Source organism: Harpia harpyja, chromosome 1 (assembly GCF_026419915.1).
Source record: "Harpia harpyja isolate bHarHar1 chromosome 1, bHarHar1 primary haplotype, whole genome shotgun sequence".
In the NCBI taxonomy this organism is placed as follows: domain Eukaryota; kingdom Metazoa; phylum Chordata; class Aves; order Accipitriformes; family Accipitridae; genus Harpia; species Harpia harpyja.
This window is the reverse complement of record NC_068940.1, coordinates 2,523,801-2,540,406: the sequence shown is the minus strand read 5'-3', so window position 1 is coordinate 2,540,406 and position 16,606 is coordinate 2,523,801. Positions and strand designations below refer to the sequence as shown.

At 47.2% G+C, this 16,606-nt stretch overlaps 1 protein-coding gene across 1 annotated transcript in view; it reads left to right on the top strand.

Moving 5' to 3' along the window:
- The first annotated feature begins 9,334 nt into the window (after positions 1 to 9,334).
- Positions 9,335 to 16,606, top strand: part of TPPP (tubulin polymerization promoting protein) — a 69,948-nt gene continuing 62,676 nt past the window's right edge. Inside the window, exon 1 of the mRNA XM_052797645.1 lies at positions 9,335 to 9,444. The gene's annotated coding sequence lies outside the window, so the exon portion shown is untranslated. The remainder of the gene's footprint in view (positions 9,445 to 16,606) is intronic.

The window sequence follows — 16,606 nt, the reverse complement described above, 5'->3', positions numbered from 1 at the left end:
AGCTGGCTGGAACTGGCTCTGTTGGACATGGAGGCAGCTTCTGTTCTCTTCTCACAGAAGCCACCCCTGTAGCCCCCCCACTACCAAAACCTTGCCACATAAACCTAATACAGATAACCCTAAAATGGGGGTTTGTGATTTTATACTACACTTTCATAAAAATCAGTTTGGGAGGTGTAAGAGACAAGAGTCTTGAACAACAAACATCGGTTGAAGAATGAAATAAAGAAACTAACCTTTTTTCTCCTCCCCACCCTGGCCCCTGGAGGATGAGCTACCTGGCAGACTGTGAAGTGAAGGATGGAACCGAGGCCAGCAAGGATTATGTTGGCAGAACATGCTTGCCTTCGGGTATCCTCGATTTCTTTGTGTGACTCATTTGTCTTTACCAAAACTGGATGATGGCACATTTTCAACAGTATGCATTCAGGACTAGGAACTAAATTCATAAATTTAGTTAAATTAAATTGCTAAATTAAACCTCTAAATCCCTCTCTATTTGAGGACAGGGGGTCTTCAAAGTGTGACCAGAAATTAAGAGTTGTTAGGTTATTTGATAAAAAGCTCACCTCTGCACTAACTGTAGCACAGAGCAACAATGGCAAGCAGAGGAACCTCCATCCTTATGGGGAACTCAGAGAAACAGATCCCATGTCCCAGTGCCCCTCAGGACTGTCACAAAAGAGAACTGACACCCATCATCCAGGTTCAAGAGACGCTGAAGAGAAGAGTTGGAGGGCACCTACAATGATCGTCTAGTCCAACTGCCTGACCACTCCAGGGATGACCAAAAGCTAAAGCATGTCATTAAGGGCATTGTCCAAATGCCTCTTAAACACTGACAGGCTTGGGGCATCGACCACCTCTCTAGGAAGTCTGTTCCAGGGTTTGGGCACCCTCTTAGTAATGAAATGTTTCCTGATATCAAGTTTGAACCTCCCCTGACATTCAAGGACTCTTGAGATTGCACAAGACTTCTTATGGCATGTTTAGGGGATAAACCAAAGGCAGAGAAAGGGAGGGATCATGGTGGCTTATAGAGGAACAAGTGTGGTTAAATAGAGGGCTAAGAAGACAAAAGGGGTCACTGGTGTAAACAGGTTGCTGGTCAGAATGCTTGTCTGGCCATGCCCTGCACCTGGTCATCACCTGCTGTCTTGACGCCTTCTTAGATTTCATTTCTAACTATTTTCCTGGATGAGGGGACTCTCTGTTTTGTGTCGATGTGATCATATGGAGGTCTAAGTGTCAGCAACTGGAGTCAGACCATGGATTATAGGGCCTGCATATCAACAGTGGAGAGACTGGAGTGAGTAAAAACAAGTGCCAACAACTGCAGTGTGGATCATGGGTCATATGTGTCTGGTGCAAGCAACTGGACCAAGCCAGAGTGAAAATATCAAGGCAAACTAGGTAGAAAGGAGGTTAAGAGGCTTGGGAACAAGATGTGTCTCTGGGAGTGGGGCAACTGGAGAAGCTGGCTTCCAAAGGGACCAGGAGGTCTATGCCAGCCGATGGAGAGGCTGTAAGATCTGAAGGTCAACTGAGAGACTGCATGTGTGTGTGTTTCTGTGCGGGAGGCAACTGGGGAGAACAAGGATCCAGGCTGGATGGACTGCACGTCTAAGCTATTGGGTAGCGTGTGCCCAGTGACTGGAGGGATCCACAGCGTGCATGTTTATGTGCCTCTGTGTGCAAGGAAATCTGTACCAGCAGCTGGAGTGGGACTGTGGGATCTGGGGACTAGCATGCCCACATGTCAGCAACTGGGGAGACCTGGAATCCACGGCCATTACTGGATGGACTGTGTGTCTAAGCCTAGCTACTGAGAGCGCCATAGTGCGTGTGTTTGTGAGAGAGGAGGTCTGTGCCAGCAATTGGAGTGGGGTTACAGGCCTTGGGGACTCGTACGTCTAGGGTACGGCAGCAGGGGAGATCAGGGATCCAGGTACCAGCAGATCCATAGTGCGTGTGCCTATGAGTGAGGTCTGCCCCAGCAACTGGAGTGGGATTGCAGGTCTTGGGGGCTCATATGTCCAGGGTACAGCAGCGGGGGAGATCGGGGATCCAGGGATAGACTGAGTATCTAAGCTCAGCTACCGGAGGAATCCACATTATATATACCTGTATATATTTCCTACTAACAACGGACCTCCATCCTGATCAGCCAAAGGGCAACAAGATGAGGCCATTGGTGCTGTTTGTGTTTGTTTGTGTGAGTGCTGAGCATTTCCGTCTGTACTGATCTGTGTAGCTGTGCATGCGTGTCTATGTATGTATGTGTTGCAGAAATGTGTTTGTATGTACGTGCCTACTGGGAATACATGTTTAGTCTCACTACTGATTGGAGGTGGAGGCATGGAGCTGCAGCAGCCTTGCCTCTGTCAGACCACAGGATGTGATAAACTCTAACAAGTTTGGAACGATGCTCTGCTCTCCTTGAGACAGAAACAGGAACATCCACCAGAAAAAAAAACATGACCAAGGGGATCCTGTATCGTGCCCTCACCAGGCAGAAGGCAGTAACTTAAAGGAAAGGAGTGAATGGAGCCAAGTCTACACTCAGGGCAGCAGGCAAATGCCCTCCTTGCCTACCTCGCCTTCGCAGGTGCCTCTATACAACAGGTATGATGTTCTGGATTTGGAAGGTCAGCAAACCGGTGATGTGGCTGGTGGTCCATCTACACCAAAGGTGTTGCCAAGGTCAGAAAGGCCTACCCCCCTGTATCATGACCACCACCACAAGCAAGAAAAGATGGGTTATAGTTGTAGGTGACTCCCTTCTGAGGGGAACAGCGGGTCCAATATGCCAGACAGACCCTCCTCTTAGGGAGGTCTGCTGCCTCCCTGGGGTCCGGGTTAAGGAAGGACATCGCTAGGAAACTTCCTAGCCTGATACAGCCCTCAGACTATTACCCATTACTGCTCTTCCACGTGGGTGGTGATGAAGCTGCAACACGCAGTCCAAGGGCAAGCAAAAGAGACTTCAGGGCCTTGGGACGGTTGGTAAGGGAATCTGGAGCACAGGTAATTTTTTCCTCCATCCTTCCAGTTGCAGGCAGCAATATTGGAAAAAACAGGTGGACCCAGTCTATGAATTCATCACTTTGTGACTGGCGTCACTGCCAGAATTTTGGGTTTTTTGATAATGGGATGGTCTACATCAGGGCTGCTGGTGTCAGATGGGATTCATCTTTCTCAAAGGGGGAAGAGGGTCTTTGCTCATGAGCTAGCGGGTGTCTTGGTTTCGGCTGGGATAGAGTTAATTTTCTTCTTAGTAGCTGGTACAGTGTGTTTTGGATTTAGTGTGAGAATAACGTTGATAACACACTGATGTTTTAGTTGTTGCTAAGTAGTGCTTATCCGAAGTTAAGGATTGTTCAGTTTCCCATGCTCTGCCAGCAAGCAGGTGCACAAGAGGCTGGGAGGGAGCCTGGCCAGGACAGCTGACCCGAACTAGCCAAAGGGATATTCCATACCATGGAACGTCATGCTCAGTATATAAACTGCGGGGAGCTGGCCAGGAGGGGCCGATCGCTGCTCGAGCATCGGTCAGTGGGTGGCAAGCAATTGCATTGTGCATCACTTGTTCTTTCTTGGGTTTTATTTCTCTCTTCTTTTTTTGTTATATTCCTTTTCATTACTATTATTATTATATTTTATTATTGTTGTTATTATTATATTTTATTTTACTTTAGTTATTAAACCATTCTTATCTCAAGCCACAAGTTTTACTTCTTTTTTTTTATTCTCTCCCCATCCCACTGGGAGGGGGGAGGAGTGAGCAGCTACATGGTGCTTAGTTGCTGGCTGGGGTTAAACCACGACAACAGGGCTGATTGATTGAGAGAGCTTTAAACTAGGCTTGAAGGGGGGAAGGGGACAACATCAGGCTTGCCCGTGATAAGCCATGGGACGACACACCAAGGTTTGAGGGATGGGGTGCTAGGGAGGGCCCTCAGCCTGTTGCTGCGAGACATGCTGGGTACACTGGAGCACACTTGTAGTCTTAAGGAGGTGAGCCAGGGGCTGCTGAGGTAATAGGAATCAACAGGGAAACACCAGTGAAATACCTCAAACTAATTAAGCTGTGTTCCTCTAAAAAGATGACACAGCTGACAGCCCAGTTGAAATGCCTCTACACCAATGCATGCAGCATGGGCAACCAACAGGAGGAGTTGGAAACCACCGTGCTGCTAGAAAGCTATGACCTAGTTGCTATTACTGCAACTTGGTGGGATGAGTGCCATGATTGGAGCGCGGCTGTTGATGGCTACAGGCTGTTCAGAAGGGACTGGCGAGGAAGGAGGGGTGGAGGGGTTGCCCTCCACATCAAGAAATGAATAGAGTGAGAAAAGTTGTCTCGGAACAACAGCCACGAACAGGTTGAAACCTCATGGGTAAGAATTAGAGACCAAGGCAACAAAGGGAACCTTGTGGTCAGTGTCTACTACTGGTCACCCGATCAAGGGGACTCTGTTAACAAAGCCTTCTTACTTGAGCTACAGGAGGCATCGCAATCGCAGGCTCTCATCCCGCTGGGGGACTTCAGCCACGCTGACATCTGCTGGAGAAGTGGCATGGCGAGCTGTAGGCAATCCAGGAGACTCCTGCAGTGCATTGAGGATAACTTCTTAAGCCAGGTAATAGACAGCCCTACCACAGGGGATGAGTTACTGGACCTGTTGGTCACCAGTGCAAGTGAGCTAATCAGAGATGTCAAGACTGGAGGCAGCCTGGGCTGCAGCGATCATGCGCTGGTGTTCACAGTCCTGAGGGATATGGGACAGGCAATGAGTAAAGTCAAGACCCTGAATTTTAGGAAAGCAAAATTGCAGCTGTTCAAGGAGTTAGTCAATAGGACCCCCTGGGAAACTGCCCTCAGGGACAGGGGAGCAGAACAGAGCTGGCAGATCTTTAGGAATGCTTTCCATAGGGCGCAAGAGCTCTCGATCCCCACGTGTAAGAAATCAGGAAAGGAAGGCAAGAGACAAGCACGGATGAGTCAAGACCTGCTCGTCAAACTAAGAGCAAGAAGGAAATGCACAGGCAGTGGAAGGAGGGACAGGTGGGAAGAGTATAGGGACGCTGCCTGGTTGTGTAGGGATGGGGTCAGGAAGGCCAAGGCGCAGCTGGAGCTGAACTTGGCAAGGGATGCAAAGAACAATAAGAAGAGCTTCTATAGGTATGTCAGCCAGGAAAGGAAGTTCAAAGAAAGTGTACTCCCCCAATGAACATGACTGGCAAACTGATAACAACAGACTGGGAAAAGGCTGAGGTACTCAACAATTTTTTTGCCTCAGTCTTCACTGGCAATCTCTCCTCCCACACCTCTCAAGTGGATGGACCTCAAGGCAGGGGCTGCAGGAGCAAAGTCCCTCCCACTGTAAGAGAAGATCAGGTTCGAGACCGTACCTCATTTCATGTTAATCTATACTGCATTCATTTTTGCCTTCAAAACTAGGCTCTGATTTAATGCTGTACCTGTGTATTGGTTTTGTGTGGCAAGGTTTTGGTAGCGGGTGGGGTTACAGGGGTGGCTTCTGTAAGAAGCTGCTGGAAGCTTCCCCTGTGTTCGACAGAGCCCATACCAGCCGGCTCTAAGACAGACCCGCCGCCGGCCAAGGCCAAGCCAATCAGCGATAGTGGTAACGCCTCTGTGATAACATTTTTAAGAAGGAAAAAAAAGTTGGGACGGCGGTATTCGGCAGCCGGAGAGAGGAGTGAGAACATGTAAGAGAAACAACCCTGCGGACACCAAGGTCAGTGAAGAAGGAGGGGGAGGAGATGCTCCAGGCGCCGGAGCAGAGATTCCCCTGCAGCCCGTGGTGAAGACCATGGTGAGGCAGGCTGTCCCCCTGCAGTCCATGGAGGTCCACAGTGGAGCAGATATCCACCTGCAGCCCGTGGAGGACCCCACGCCGGAGCAGGTGGGTTCCCGAAGGAGGCTGTGACCCCGTGGGAACCCCGCGCTGGAGCAGGCTCCTGGCAGGACCTGCGGATCTGTGGAGAGAGGAGCCCACAGAGCAGGTTTTCTGGCAGGACTTGTGACCCCGTGGGGGGCTCACGCTGGAGCAGTCTGTGCCTGAAGGACTGCACACTGTGGAAAGGACCCATGCTGGAGCAGTTCGTGAAGAACTGCAGCCCGTGGGAAGGACCCACGTTGGAGAAGTTCGTGGAGGACTGTCTCCCGTGGGTGGGACCCCACGCTGGAGCAGGGGAAGAGTGTGATGAGTCCTCCCCCTGAGGAGGATGAAGCGGCAGAAAATAACGTGTGATGAACTGACCGTAAACCCCATCCCCGTCCCCCTGTGCCGCTGGGGGGGGGTGGTAGAGAATCCGGGAGTGAAGTTGTGCCCGGGAAGAAGGGAGGGGTGGAGGGAAGGTGTTCTGAAATTTGGTTTTATTTCTCATTACCCTACTCCGGTTGATTTGTAATAAATCAAGTTAATTTTTCCCCAAACTGAGTCTGTTTTGCCCGTGACGGTAATTGGTGAGTGATCTCTCCTATCCTTATCTCGACCCACAAGCTCTTTGTTATATTTTCTCTCCCCTGTCCAGTTGAGAAGGAGGGGGAGTGATAGAACAGCTCTGGTGGGCACCTGGCATCCAGCCAGGGTTAACCCATCACAGTCTTTTTGGTGGAGAATGCGGGCAAGTGAGGAATTTGAGATAAGGATAGTAACTGAGAGAGGTAACGGGCAAAACATGGACTGAACGCAGCTAGAGAGTTAAGAGCTGCATGACGAGCGGGGAATTTTTATTGTTGTAATTGTGGTGAAGGGACGAGGGGTGGATTGTGTGTAAATTGTCCACTTTTTGTCGGTTTTGTGATGATATTATTTTGATTTTGGTGTGGGGAATTCTTTTTTGTTGATGTGAGTGAAGATTTTGTGTGATGAATGTAGATTTTAATGATAGTTCTTAAAAATGTGATGCACAGAGGCGAGGGGTGGAATGTATTGGTTTTGTGTGGCAAGGTTTTGGTAGCGGGTGGGGTTACAGGGGTGGCTTCTGTAAGAAGCTGCTGGAAGCTTCCCCTGTGTTCGACAGAGCCCATACCAGCCGGCTCTAAGACAGACCCGCCGCCGGCCAAGGCCAAGCCAATCAGCGATAGTGGTAACGCCTCTGTGATAACATTTTTAAGAAGGAAAAAAAAGTTGGGACGGCGGTATTCGGCAGCCGGAGAGAGGAGTGAGAACATGTAAGAGAAACAACCCTGCGGACACCAAGGTCAGTGAAGAAGGAGGGGGAGGAGATGCTCCAGGCGCCGGAGCAGAGATTCCCCTGCAGCCCGTGGTGAAGACCATGGTGAGGCAGGCTGTCCCCCTGCAGTCCATGGAGGTCCACAGTGGAGCAGATATCCACCTGCAGCCCGTGGAGGACCCCACGCCGGAGCAGGTGGGTTCCCGAAGGAGGCTGTGACCCCGTGGGAACCCCGCGCTGGAGCAGGCTCCTGGCAGGACCTGCGGATCTGTGGAGAGAGGAGCCCACAGAGCAGGTTTTCTGGCAGGACTTGTGACCCCGTGGGGGGCTCACGCTGGAGCAGTCTGTGCCTGAAGGACTGCACACTGTGGAAAGGACCCATGCTGGAGCAGTTCGTGAAGAACTGCAGCCCGTGGGAAGGACCCACGTTGGAGAAGTTCGTGGAGGACTGTCTCCCGTGGGTGGGACCCCACGCTGGAGCAGGGGAAGAGTGTGATGAGTCCTCCCCCTGAGGAGGATGAAGCGGCAGAAAATAACGTGTGATGAACTGACCGTAAACCCCATCCCCGTCCCCCTGTGCCGCTGGGGGGGGGTGGTAGAGAATCCGGGAGTGAAGTTGTGCCCGGGAAGAAGGGAGGGGTGGAGGGAAGGTGTTCTGAAATTTGGTTTTATTTCTCATTACCCTACTCCGGTTGATTTGTAATAAATCAAGTTAATTTTTCCCCAAACTGAGTCTGTTTTGCCCGTGACGGTAATTGGTGAGTGATCTCTCCTATCCTTATCTCGACCCACAAGCTCTTTGTTATATTTTCTCTCCCCTGTCCAGTTGAGAAGGAGGGGGAGTGATAGAACAGCTCTGGTGGGCACCTGGCATCCAGCCAGGGTTAACCCATCACAACCTGTCTTAATTTGTTTCTCAGCTGTATGGTAGGGACTCTTCTTGAGCCTCAAGCCAGCTCAGGCTTCATGAAGGGTAGTTTTCCTGTGTCCACACGGTGAAGGAGAAAACTTGGAAAAAAAATACAACATAATTTTGTTTTGTGCTCTCATGAGAGATCACAAGTGCATTTGCCATACTCTACCACAAAACCTTCATCGGTAGCGCAGCCAAACTCAATCCTAACATGAAAGGGCTTTACAGCATTTATGACATTCTGGGTCATTTCAATAATTGCCTTAAGATACTGAAACAGGAGTTTATAGACCAGTTTTATAATAGTTGATAAACTATTATTGTGCATCTCAAGGCAAGTATAGGTATGCAACGGTTTTTCAAAGTTAGCTATGTACCTATCCTGCATTTGAAAAACTGAGGCTCTACTGCACATTAACTGGATCTTTTTGCTTTTCTCCCTCACCTCTGTGGGCAGATTGTTTTAACTTGATTCCAGCACAGCAGCGATCAAGGTGTAGTTCACCAAGCTCCGCCGGGCCCTTGGAGCCCGGTTACAAATTCACGAATGAGGATGCACAAAGTTCATTGCCTTTCTGCCGACTCCTGAACCGTCGCTGCACCTCTCCGCTGTGCCAACCCTAGGCCTGCTCCTAGGCAAGCTGAGGGAACGCCAGGTTTATTGGGAGCGCCTACCGCAGCGCGCAGCCCAGCCTTTTTAAGTGAATTTTTATTGACTTCACGTCAACGACCACAGCTTACAGCACCGCCCAGCAGCAATCCAGACCCAAACCTGCCAGAGCCCGGCGGGACGCAGAGGCCTGCGCTGCCCCTCGGTCTCCCCTTCTCCCTCGGGAAGGGGGAATAGGATGCTCGAGATGGCGGAAGCTGCTGCTGGACGGGGCCTCGACGCCCGCGCTAGCCGGGGCTCGGTGGGGTGGCCGGCCGGCCCTCCCCGCGTCGCCCCCCGGAGCCTCCCCTCCACCTGCCCCTTCCCCTGCCCACCTGCTGCCGGGCAGGAGCGGGCAGAAGCACCGCCGGCCGTAACCGGCCATTTAAGGCAGCAACGGCGGCAGCGGCCCCCCCCTGCGCTAACACATTACCTCAGGCTCCGCTGAGGAGGGGAGGGGGCGGGAGCGGCCGCCTGCCGGACAGCCCGCCCGGCCTATGGCGTGGGGGCGGCGCCGGCCGCTCGCCAATGCCCGGGCAGCGAGGGCGGTGCCTGCCGTGAGAGCCGCCGCCGCCGCCGCGCCGGCTTGACAGGGGCTGCCGAGAGCGGCGGGAGACGCGGGCGAGGGACAGGTTGGGTTTTGGCGGCTGACCGGCCGCCCCTCCGGAGCTCGGCGGTGAGTGGGCGCCTCTCGCGGGGCGAGCCCCTCTTTTTAGTGTGTGTGTGTGTGTGGGGAGGGTTCCCTCCTTTTTAGCGCGCTGGCTAATGGATTTCTATTCGGTGAAGGAAAGCGCAAGGTGAGGGGGCTGGCGCCTCCCCGCCCTGCCGTTAACGTGAGGCGGGGGGCTGCGGGCGCGGCGGCTTTCCTCCGCAGGATTAACCCCTCGCTGTCCGCCCCCCCCCCTTTCTTCTGCCAGAGCCCCCGGGGAAGGGAGGGTCGGGGAAAGCCGCTCCCCTTTGCCCGTCCCTTCGGGAAGGGCCCCGGCAGCAGCCGCATCGCCCGCCGCCACCGGGGAGGGGACGCGCGGCCGTAACCTGTGTGTGAGGCGGGTGGGCTGCCCCCCCCCCCCCCCCCCCCGGCTCCTGCCGGCGCTGCACCGGCGGGTCGGTGGATGGGCGATGCTGCCTGAGGGCGGCTGGGAAGCCCGGCTCTGCCTGAGGAGCTGGAGGGGGGAAAATCCACCTTGCGCACCCCCCTCCCCCTTCCAAAATGTCGTGCTGTTTATCGAGAGGCGACAACAAAGGCTCAGCCGCTGCGGCTGCTGCTTCGCGCTCTCCTGCAGAGCCAGCGGTCCCCTTTTATGGAGATCGATGGGTAAAGACGATTCGCCTTTTTTTTTTTTTTTTTTTTTTTTTTTATTTTAAATGCCCAAGCGTCAGCCGAAGGGGCTTCGTCTCCGAGATGGCGTCCTCCCTGAAAACCAGCGTCAGGTGTGGGAGGCTGTTTGGGGACCGCAGGTATCGAGCCAAGTACGGTCAGTGGTCCAGGCTCGAAACCGGGACGAGACCAAAATCCCACGCATTAATCTGCGACCCCAGAATTTGCTTGAAAACAAATACACCCAGCCCACCCCCCCCACCCCCCCATCAGCAGCAGCTGCAAGTATTTATTCAATCCTGCGTACAAGCTCTTGTACCTGGGTGAAATTCTTCTACCTGGGCGTGTGCTACAAGGTGGAAAGTGTGTGTCTTCAACGTTGACAGCTTTGAATCTTGCAGTAGATGCTGCTGACAAACCATTTTCCTATTCTTGTTTCGCAGGGTCTACGTGCGCAGGTTAAGGGGTGTGGGGGGGAATTATTTCAGATTTTACAGAGGATTGCATAACTGCTTATGTTTATTTGAAAAGAAAAGGAGGGGCAAAACCAACCCCCAGCCTGAAATGAAACAAATGATACCAGATGGTTTTCACTGACTTTTACTGAGCCTTCACACTGCTTTCTCAACTAGTATCATTAAATAGCATGCTCTAGAAGGTTGGTGAGTGTTAGCGTGTTAATGGAACATTAAGGTTTGGGTTTTTTTCTTCCTCTGGTGCTGTGAAGACCTGGGGGGGGGGGAACAGAGAGATACCTATACGCTTTCATAGTCTCAGGCTTAAAATAGCATGACTGTTTATTGAATGTATACAATTTATTCATTCTTAAAATGTCAATGGCCATTTCTTTAATCCTTTAGCAATGAGCCATTTCTTTTTCAAATTATGTTTTTTACAGGCCCTACCCCAACTCAACATCACCCCTCCCAAAACCAAAATAAAATGCTGTTTTGAATGCTTTTGTACCTCTCTGGGTCACAGTCATATGCCTTTAAATAGTCCATCATTTGTAACTGCTGAAGTGTATGTTCAGTATTAAATCATAGTACAGTGTAATGCTTAGACAGCATGCCATGCAAGGATCAAATTGCAGATAAAGTTCACATAGGAATCTCCTGCAGTGCTTGCACTTGACCCTTGTAAATGTAAGAAAAGATCTTTATAAATGGAAATACACATCCAGCAAGTAGTTGTTTCTGTGCCCGGTTTAAACTGTGGATTGACTGTGATGAAAAATAATGTTGTCTTATTTACTTTTTTATAGTAGGTATATTAATTCCAATTACTTTCTGTAGGTAGCTGTATGATAGGAGTTAATTTTACTTCTTGTACCTCGAGCTTAATTTGGAAAAAAAGAAAAAAAAAAAAAAGCGGCTCTTTTAAGGAGGGAGGCAGGCAGTTATATCAATTTATGTTAAGATTTGTGTATTCTGATTATAAGTAGAGGCAATTACTTGTACTTAATATATCTCAGAATGCTTTAGAGAATAAACCTTCCAATGTTTAAACTTGATGACTTGCTCTCAGTTGATAAGCTAAGATGCAAATAAAAATAATATCAGATTTTTTCTGTCTTTGCATACTTTGATTATGTAAGTCTTCAGTATGCGAATGTGACTGTATTCACAAGCCTGTATCACTGCATGAAGAAAAATGTTTAACAAGAGCAGTCTTTCCTGTGGTGTAGTCACTCAATGATGTCATGTCCTTTCTATTTGTACATGCATACTGCTTGCAGCCCTTGCATAAATGAAATGGACTCTTTTCAACGAGCAACAAACTGGGGTTTTTTCTCCCTCCAAAAACCTTTTTTGTGCTGTGCGTAACTGAAATTAAATGCAGGTATATAATTTTCACCCTTAGTGTTTCTCTGCCATACTGGCATGACTGTTATGGGCATAAGTGCTTTTAGGTGCCTCTGCCAGTTAGCTGAAAAGAAATATTTTGCTTGCTGTTTGTACTGCCATAGTGTCTGGGAGCTGTGAACAGGGACATTAACTAATGTGTTAGGTGCAATATAACCATGGAACAAAAACTTGGGTCTGGCCCCCAAAATATTATGATCCAAAATACAGAATAAGACCACTGTAACGGGTACAAAACAGGGAATGCAGCTGTTTTTAAGAAGAATACATCGGTACATGTATGTGCATTATCCAGCTATGTATTTTCTCTTTCTCGTATGTTAGAGCAAGGGAAATTGTAGAACTTAATGTAAGACTCACACAGTTCTCTGAGGGAAGTTCTGGTATCAAAGGACACTCTTGGGACATGTGAATAATAGCTTGGTTTTGGGGTTTTTTTAAATGTATTTAACTTGACTAAATGCCGAAAGTTGAAATAAAATTAAAAAATCCTGCATTGACCCAATATGAAACATTTCATCTTCAGGCTGCTTAATTTTTACCATTCTTTAAATTTAAGGTAATTTTTTAAAATTTTGAAATGGAGTTTTCATTTCAAAATCAAAGTGTTAGGCAGGAAAAATCAAATTGCCTTTTCCCCAGTATTTTCAATATAGCTCTTTCTTCCTCTTATCTCCCTCATGTGCCCAAACCCACAGAAAATACTTAGTAACAAATACACCTTCAGCAGAAAGAAATTTCTTAGGGAATGCATCAGCCTGCCCATCCCAAGTTGCCCATACATAAAGTGCTATAAGAATTTCCCATTGCAATGCAGTCTGGTTATTGGAATACTTGGAAATAGTAGTGAAAGTCACTGTACGTTGAGAGGATGTTATTGGTAAAATACCCCAGTATAAATAAGGTCTTTAAGTACACAGGGCCTGTACATGGGGTACAGGGCAAGTACGCACAGTCTGTTCAGGTTTCAGGACGCTTTTTGTGGCTGGGTGTTCATCTCAAGTGCTGACAGAGCAGAACAGACTGATTTTGTGCTGGTCATTTTTCTTGGCTCGCAGTGTATGTCCATCAAAACAAATTGGAAGTTTTTCTCTATTGTTAGGTGTTACGTGTAGTGGGTGGGCAATTAAGATTCCCTCTTAGCAGGAGCAAACTGAACTGTGTCAGGACTCTAAGGCAGATGTCGTAGAAGCCTAGGTTCTTACTCTTGCCAGTTGTCTTAAGGTTCCCTCTTCTTTTTCTTTTCCTCCTCAGCTTTCCCCTGCCTCAGAGTGTCCTGAGTGTGTGATCTAAACTTGTCATGGATCGAAAACCAAGAGTATACACACCAAAGCTTCAATGCATTATGGGGCAGATGAAAAGATAAAAATGAATCTGCAGTACAGCTGTCTTAAATAATCTTATGAAGTTAATCCTTGCCCAGTTTGGCTAATCTTAAGAATATGCTTGTGTGTCAGTGTTCAAATATTGGAGCATTTGGTAAAATGAGCACAGAGAAACTTAAAAAAAAATCAAGGATGTAACAGTTTTTGCTTGAACCTCTGAGGGATGCGGTCCTAGTTCAAACAAGTTCTTAAATGCACAGTTGAGGAATGGTGTTCTATTGGATCAGCGCTAAGAAAATTCTTGCAATGGAAATTCAAATGCTAAGACGTCTTGCTCACAAAAGCGTTCTTTTGTTGTTGATGACTGCTTATTTTTAAATTAAAGACAAATATGTGTCTGCCTGTCTCATCCGATTTCACTGTCGGAAGGACCAATACCTGAACGGTTCATCTTACAGGAGCTTATAGATGTGAAAGAACTTATTGACGATTTAGAAGGGAAGTATTCCCCTCTTATTTTGTTCTGAGCTGTGGGTAGTTGAAAAAAATCTGTACTTAAAGGTTAATTTATTTTTTTGGATTCAGACAAAACTGAAGCAGCAGAATTTAAGAATATAAGGGATCTTTAGACATTCTAATCTGACTCATGGATTAGTTATTTTCAGCTAGTTATCTGAGACCAGTAACATACATCTGATAAAAGTCCGTCTTTCAGAGATGCTTGACTAAGTGTATCTTCTGTATTAAATAAAGTCTAATGTGCAGATGTCAGCATGTGAAGTGTTTGCAGCTATTCTAAGACGTTACCTTTACTATTTCCAATGGTTGATTTTCTCTCCCTAAGGAATTCTTATTTCTAATTTGCTTTGGTGTAGCCTGAGTTTTCAGCTGTTGAGTTTATTGATAACTTTGGCAGTAAAGAGCCATTTAGTATGTGATGTGGTTTCTTTACAAAGGTATTTGGATACCTCACTCAAGTGACTGCAATCACCTGACAAATTACATTGGTGGAATTCTTTAAGTCTCTCGTGGTAAAACATCTTGTCTCATGATTTTGTAGCTCTTACACCATCTCCAGTTCTTTTATCAGAGATGATGCTTTGTGAGTATTAAATCTTACAGTGCTTTCAAGGCCTGTAAGCCTCCATTAGCTCAGTTTTTCTTTGATCTAATTCTATCCCTGTCAATAGCATCAACTTGGTTCTCTTGATATTTTTACCTGTAGGTGGTACACAAAGCCCCCCCATCTTACTGGTGTTCGAAGTGATCTCCTTGCTGTACAATCTCCAATCTCCTTTCATGAACTGGATCCTCATTACTCATGGCTTTTGCAGAAATACTGCAGAAGTCCAGATTAGTAGTCTGCTCTGGATGGAAGTGCTGGGAGGGTACCATGTATGGTGTATGAAGAAATGAGGCTAAGCAAACTACAGTTGTAATGGTACAAGTCAGGGAACCTGTACTTAACTAATCCTAAAGTGATGATATGCCCAGCATGTTATTTGGAGCTGTAAATTAATTGTCTGACTAACTACTGCAGAGAGCAGCTGTTGTCTTGCAGCCTTTTTGGATCTGTGATTCCCAAGTCTTTTTGATACACCATGGAAAAGTACCTCTTCTAAACAGTTGAGGCTCCTCTTTTCGTGTGCTTTAACCAGTGTCTTACTTTCTTCTGTGAGGGCTGTTCTAGACACTGGCTTGTATCCTTGCCTGTGTGTGGAATTGCAGGGTATTTGTGTCCAGATTATTTCTTCATCTACCAACGACAGCAGCCCAGCAGAGCTCAGGATGGATACTTAGTAAGTGGAATCCTCAAATGGGATAGTCACATAATGGAAAAAAAAAACAAAACGTGCTAAGAGTTCACCAGTACATAGATGTGTGGTGGATGCCTGCATTTATGCTTTTGCCTTCATAGTTGAAACCTTGTGTAAGTGACATGGTGGTATTACAGTATATTGTAGAGCTAGTTAAGAGTTAGTTAGTTAGATAAAGAGTTTTTGTGTAGTTTTAAGTATTGTCAGGTGAACGTGTCATTTAAAAGAAAAAAGTTCTAATAGAACTAATGCTGATAAAGGTATGTGTGTCTGTGTATAGGTGCTTCATTTATACATATATAAAGAGGTGATATTTTATGAAGTGCTTCTTTGGAATGGAGGAATGTAATTTCCGAAGAACTAAACTTAGTTTTACATATAAGGGATATTGTAGCAGTAACTATGTAGGCAGATAGCAATAGTTTTTAGAAATAGAACAGTAACAGCCATTTGTCAGCAGTCAAAATAATCTCTGTGCTTGATAATGTGCTTTCTAAGGTTGTCCCTTTAACGGCATATGTAACTTCATCACAGTCTGAAATACCGTTTTGCCAAGGAGAAACATTGGACAACTTGAGTAACCACCTTTTTTGTTCCTCTGTGTGTGTTCTGCTGAAGGACTTAAATGTAGCTGTATGATTTAGCGCGCCTTGCCCTTGTCCGTAGTGCTAGATACGTGTATATTGTTAAGAGAACTCGAGGTTCAGTCGTGAAGTTCCTCATAAAGCCTGTGAAAGGATTTAATTTTCTTTAGGTAAAGATGGGTTTAAATATAGATAAGAGTTGTGTTAGCTCTGGTTGGTCTGCAGTGTTCTCTGCTCATTTTCCTTCTGTGTTACATGCCAGGGAAAATGGATGGCTCTCATTCACTTGAGCATCACGTGTGGAGAAATATGCCCAGAGAAGAATTCAGAAGAGAAATGGTTTAACTCTGGTTCCTACTGGTAGCTGTGAAGGAAGCTTAAGGGAAGCTTTAAGAGCATTGTCTGGAGCATTGCATTTTATTAGGAGGATGTTGCATTTCTCCAGTTGTTTATCCCTTCCCTCAGCTTGAATGTTTATGCAAAAATGTGGGAAAAAGATTTCATCTGCTGTGCTTTGTCTCTGCTGTTTTTATTTGGCATAAATAATTACAGACAGAAAATAAATGAGAATTCCCTTGAACTGCAATTCTGTAACATTTTTAAAACATGGGGAAGATAGATCAAGTACTAAAATAAAACAGATGCAGTCAGACAAATTCAAATGCCTTGCACAGTTTGGTAATGTTATGAATCCAATTCACTCATAAAAATAGCACCTCTCATGCTTGTTGAAAAGTTGCTTTCTTTTTTGCTTGGATTGACTGGAAGGTCTTAAATTTTGGATGGCAACTATTTGTGGTGCAGTGGACAAGTTTTACCAACAGTGCAGAAACCTGTTCTGATAAAAATTACACCTTAAGCAATTGCATGCTTACCAACACTTGATGTGCAGGAAGCATTAGCAGGAGAATGGAAGGTAAAAACAGGTA